The following is a 6,760-nucleotide window of genomic DNA, read 5'->3' on the forward strand; positions in this document are numbered from 1 at the left end:
ACCAGCCAAGCCCAAGAAACTCCTAATATCTGATGGAGAGATGGGTCTAGGCCAGTTTCTCATTGCTTTGGTCTTTTGGAGATCAACTCCAATGCCATCACCAGAAATAATATGGCCAAGGAAAGCTACTGACCTTAGCCAAAATTCACACTTATTGAATTTGGCGAATAGATGATGGTTTTTGAGAGTCTGTACACATTCTGAGATGGTCTGCATGATCATGCTCACTGCGAGTGTAGACAAGAATGTCATCTATGAAGACTATGATGAACATGTCGAAGTACTGCTTGAACATAAAGTTCATCAAGTTTATGAAAGTTGTTAGGGCATTGGTAAAACTAAAGGACATGACTAAGAATTTGAAGTGACCATACCAAGTTTTGAAGGCTATCTTTGGGATGTCATATTCCCTGACTCTGTGATGAAGATAGCTTGATCTAAGTTCTATCTTAGAGAATTAACTGGCACCCTGAAGTTGGTCAAACAATTCATGAATTTTGGGAAGAGGGTACTTGTTTTTTACAGTAACTTTATTTAACTGATGGTAATTAATACATATTCTGAGAGAACCGTCTTTCTTATGGATGAATAAAACTGGTGCACCCTACGGAGACATATTGGGTCTGATAAATCCCTTATCTAGGAGATATTTTAACTGTTCTTTTAAATCTCTGATTTCTGCTGGAGCCATTCTATATGGCGGAATAGATATGGGCTGAGTATCTAGGAAAAGGTCTATTTTGAAGTTGATTTCCCATTCGGGAGAAACTCCGGGAAGATCCTCGAGAAACACATCTGGGAATTCACATGCTACTGATACTGATTCAAGATTAGGGGTTTTTGAACTAGTTTCCTAGACTCAAATGAGATGGTAAACACATCCCTTAGACATCATCTTTCTCACCCGAAGTTAAGAAACAAGCTGACCCCTAAGTGCTGAAGTACTACCCCTCCACTCAAGGATGGGTTCATTTAGAAACTGAAACTGGAAAACTCTGTTTCTATAGTCGACTGAGGCATAGTAGAAATAAAGCCAATCTACTGAAGTGACTTTCGAAGATATCATAATTGGGCAGTTACTATATACCCACCTGGCTATGATGGGTTTACCCACTAAGGTAGAGACTGAGAAGGGCTCTGCTAGAATTTCAGGACTGACTCTAAAATCAACTGCTATATATGGAGTAACAGAGGACAAAGAATCTCCTGGATCTAGCAAAGCATAAACATCTAAATGGAAAACTTGTAACATACCAGTGACCACATCAGGAGAACTTTCTTGATCCTGTCAGGGATGAAGACCATAGAGTCTATTTGGGCACTGCCCACTGGTGGCACTGGAAATGGAACCCTACTGATTTGGGTAACCAGACTGAGCTGGGGGATGGTTATGATGAATCTGAGAACCCACCTAAGACATTGTCTGACCTTGTGGCCTGGCTTGCCATATCCGAAACACACATCACTGCCCGATCTGCAGATACCCTGGTAGTTTTTCCCACACTTCTGACAAAGGGGATTGGTTTGGGAACTGCTAACACTACCCTGGGGTTTAGGACTTGATGACCTATCCCTATTTCTATCTCTAAATTTTGGCACAGGAGCACTGGCGGAGGACGGAGCTAGAACTAAAGATTTCAGGCAGAACTGAGAATGATTCCCACCCTCGAACTTAGGCTAAGCGGAACTAAAACTACCCATTCTTGCTCTCCCTCTCCCTTTCTTTATTCTTGGCCTCCTCTATCTACTGAGCATGGACCATGAGCTTGGATATATTTATCTCCTTAATCAACATTGTAGTCCTACACTCTTTGACCAAACTGTTAGACATCCTAGACACAAACTTACTCATCTTAGCTCTGCTATCAGCTACTACATGCGGGGTATATCTGTCTAACTGAGTAAACTGGAGAGAATACTCTTATACTGTCATATTGCGTTGTTTCATGTTTATAAACTCCAAAACCTTCATTTTCATCAACTCTAGCAGGAAGAACCTATCCAGAAATACAATTGCAAACTCTTCCCATTCTATGGGCCCTACATCTGTGGTCTTTTCTGCTTTTCACTATTTAAACCATGCGTGAGCCACATCCTACAACTGATATGCAGCTAAATCAGCACTCTCAACAACAGTCACCCCCATAATGTCAGTAAATTTCTTCACCTAATCAAGAAACTCCTTAGGATCCTCATCTGACTTAGACCTAGTAAAAGATGGAGGGTTCATTTGGGTGAAATCTCAAATCCTGGCAGCAGTAGTATTAGCCACTGGGTTAGCCAAAACAACAACTGAACGTTTATTCTGGGCTGCCATAGATTGAGCTACGATAGTGAAAGATACTCTGAACTTAGCATGGGAGATATTTTCATCCAGAGGATCTAGCTGGACGGGCTGGGGTTCTGGCTGGTCTTCTGTTCCTCTCCCTTTAGTCCTCTTTAGTGGCATGTTCTATAAATGGAATAGAAACTTGGATTAGACAGAGAGTTTAACTGGAGCTCATGCTCACTCGCATAATATGAATACAGAAAGAAGAGAAACTTTTTCTAAAAAATCTCATAGTTTCCTGTCCATAAGTATGGAGCGCTACACACCCATGCAAAAGACTCTACTAGAAGCAACTTTCAGACTTTCTAGGACTTTGTTGAACCTTAGGCTCTGATACTAAGTTTGAAATGCCTCGAGTCTGTACCCCAAATGCTACATAGTTCTCATAACCCGAAAGACCACATAGTAACCCATGACTGGTACCTACTGTAATAACTGAATAATAAAAATAATAATAGTGAAATATATGGAAATTAGGCAGAAAAAATTCCATAAGATTCAATATTAAAATAAAACTAAAAATGGTATAACAATACCATAACTGAAACATCTGTCTGAAAATACTCTAGTCTGAAAAGCCTCTAAACTGTCTGAAATGTGGAGTTGATGGGACAAGTCCCCAACTAACTCCGGCTACTGAAATAAAGAGATAAGCTAAAATACTAGACAAAACAAGTATGTTCTTGAACTATGAAGACTTACCACTAGCTTTTTCTGCTGAAGGTCTGAACTGCTAAGGGTGCTCGAGAGCTCGTGTGTCTGAACCTATGATATAATCACCATAGTATAAAATAAAAGTATGCATCAGTACTTTAAATATACTGGTATGCAAAGTGAGGTAGGCTGAAATGCATGGGTTCATAGGCATGAACAATACTGACTAAATGACATGAGTATAACTGAATGAGAGTACATGTATGAATACGTAATTATAACTGAGATCGTGATAACACTGAATACTGAGTTTGAATACTAATTAACTAATAACTAAATATACTCATACTGAATTACTGATAACTGAATGACTGTATCTGACAGTTCTGATTTTGTGGAACTATACTGAGTTTCATACTAAATAGAGTGACTGTGTCTGGCAGTCCAAAATCTGTAGAACTGAACTGAGTTCTATACTGAGTCTGAATCTGAAACTGAGACCGTGGAAGGTAATCATCTAACCAACATGCCCTTTTCTAATTAGATTGGGGTCCAACCTATAACCCTAGTTGGAAGGGTTCCAATATCGTACCATGGGTAAAGACAAGCTGTGAGTTAACCCTCCTTGACAGAAAGCTCTTTCGTCAACCCTCGCTAGCAGAAAAACTCGAATGAGATGTTCAACCCTCATAATATCTGGTAGGAAAATATTTTGACCTATGCTGGCTACGTAGTTTTGTAATGCAGGGATTATTACTAAGGGTCAAACTCTCTGCTGGCAGGAATGCCCCCATCCCTGGGTTAACTCGGTGCTGAATCCTACTCCTATCTGAATAGACACTGAACTAATTTTCTAGTTCATACTAGGTTTGACTGGACTGTTACTGATTATACTGTCTAACAGAACTGAATTGAGTTTGTTGAGTTCTATTGACTAACAAAATACTACTGAATTCTGTTAACTAACTGAATTTATTAAGGTCTAAACTAAATACTGAACTGCACTACACTGATAGTGAGGCTACTGAGTTTTCCTGAGTCCTGTAACTGACTGAGAGTACTACTGATTATGACATGACTGGGATTATTTTGTAACTGACACCGGCTCTAGGTAAACAGCTAAATTGTCATGTATTAAATACCCCCAAGACTCGATAGCATGAAAAAAATCATCACATGATCTTGCATAGCATAAAATGCACACTTGTTCATAATGTATCTATAGAGACATTTTATCAAACAATTGCATGGTATAACTTGCACATAAGCTAGCATAACATGATTTTTTTCCCTTACTAGTTCACATAAACAATTCATCAAGCACTTGGTGAGCATAATATATGAACATAATTGGTGAGCATATTGATTCGCTTCAAATTTCACAACTTCAAGAGGTTTAACATGGATTCATACGAATCTACACACATAATAATTAATTCCACATAAAACGTGTAATAAATCATGAAGTAGGAATCTAATTCAATTAATAATAACGAATACACTTTAATTCCAATCATGGAAGTCATAAATTACAACTACTTGAAGTTTTAAAAAAAAGTTTCTTGGACTCCAAGGGTGGAAGGAGCCCTTGGATGAACACTTGACATACCTTAGTTGGCAAATTCTTGAAGATTAATGGTGGAAACCTTGAGTCTTGAATCTTGAATGTGATGAACTAGGGTTTGTTCTTGATAAATTCTAAAGAGAATGAGTATATTTTGCCTCTTGGATGGCTTAATGATATATTTTGGGAGCTGAACGACGTGGGAAAAAGACCAAATTATCTCCAAAGATGCGGCTTTTTAATGACTAAAAATTGAACTATCGATGCGTAGGCCAACGCGCGGCATCGTTGGCATTGACGGAATGACCAATGCACCACGTCGAGTCCATATCGGTTCACGTTGGGAGCCAAGAAAAATATTGATCGACGTGATGGCCGACGCGCCACACTGAGATCGCGTCGATACACTATTTTGGATTCCCAAACGTGGTTCAAACGAGGTCTGAAACATACTAAACTCATTCAGGAATACCTACTGACATTCCTGATCATAAATTAACCTAAAGATTGACACTTTAAGGTGATAGAAGTCATGAAATAGAGTTTCCAACTTATGAAGGCCAAAATGACACTAAGTCTGAATACTTAGCTAGAATTTTCTAAGTCTGGGACCCCTTAGCAAGCTTAAAAGACTTAGTTAAGCTTAGGATTTTGTGGGGGTTTTACACCTACCAAGGTTGAAATACCTTGTTAAGGATTATTCAAGAAGCCGTATTAAGTAACAAAGAATGGGTTCGCACTTGCTATGAGCAACTCATGTTGTTTGATGAGAAAATACTGGTTGTCGTGTGTCATGGTCAGTTGTACCAACACAGGACGATCTATGCCTTCAACAAGAAAGTAAGAGCTCAAACATTTGAAGTTGGATAATTGATTCTCAAATACATATTTCCTCACCAAGAAGAGTACAAAGGCAAGTTCGCTCCGAATTGGCAAGGACCTTACATAGTACACAAGGTACTATCTGGAGGATCTCTAATTCTATTTGAGATAGATGGTTAAGATTAGACCAAACCAATCAATTTTGATGCGGTAAAGAGATACAATGTTTGAAGGATGTTTTAGTTTTTTTTTTCTTTTGTTTATTTGTAATTGCCTTTATGATAGTATTTGTTTTATGATGTATAATTGCCTAGAATTCCTTTCCTTTTATGTATGAACTACGTTTGACGAGAATTCCCAAGAAAGGGATACATAGACAACCTATATTGTCTTCGGTCAACCCCTTAGGATAATTTATCCTTTTCTTTAATGTACGAACTAAGTTTGACCTGAATTCCCAAGAAAGGGATACGTAGGCAGCCTATGTCATCTTCGGTCAAACCATTAGGAGAATTTGTCCTTTACTTTTATGCATGAACTACGTCTGGCCTGAATTCTCGAGAAAAGGATACGTAGGCGGCTTATGTTGGCTTCGGTCAACCCATTAGATTTTTTATATAGCCCTAGCATAGTCCTGAACTACATTTGACCTGATTCCTGCTTCAACGGATTACGTAGGTGCCCTAACGGCTTGGTGATACCACCCCAAGAAATGGAAATTAGGGTGGAATTTTTGAGAAGGAATCTAAAAAATTCAAAAGAGAAAGATCATTACCCAAAAAAAATAACAAAGACCAACAAAGACTACAAATCCTCTCAAGATGATATTAGCTCAAACAACATTAAACTGGGGCAGAAATTTTGATGAGGGCCTCAAAATTTTGACCAACTACTGGAATTTATTTAAATGCTCCAGCGCCAGAAGGTTAGAGTTAAGCTTTAAAAATCATTAGCTGTGACAAAGTCTAGATACATTACATCACCAACTATGACCGAAATTCTGGTAGAACTCCCTAGCAACGAAGATTAGTCTTAGAAATCCTCCATCAGAAAGTTAGTACATGACATGACTGACAAAGATTTTCTAAATGCTTTTGCAAAAGTTTTGAAACTAAGTTTTCAAAATCAAGAATATTTTTGAAAATCCATACACACATCTTTTCACTTAGCCATTGCCCAAGAATCTATTGGAACGACAAGTCAGGGCAGAATTCCAAACATGACTTAGCACCCGAAAGATGGCAAGGAGCAAACCAAAGATCTAAGGAAGATAACACAGAGTAGTTTCACTCAAAATTAACTATTTTTCTATGGATGTACAGGAATCAATACACAAAAATGGGAATATTTTTCAAAAATCCCCAAGTGGATTGGGAACCACACTAAAGCAT

This window comes from Capsicum annuum, unplaced genomic scaffold (assembly GCF_002878395.1).
Source record: "Capsicum annuum cultivar UCD-10X-F1 unplaced genomic scaffold, UCD10Xv1.1 ctg77234, whole genome shotgun sequence".
Lineage (NCBI taxonomy): Eukaryota > Viridiplantae > Streptophyta > Magnoliopsida > Solanales > Solanaceae > Capsicum > Capsicum annuum.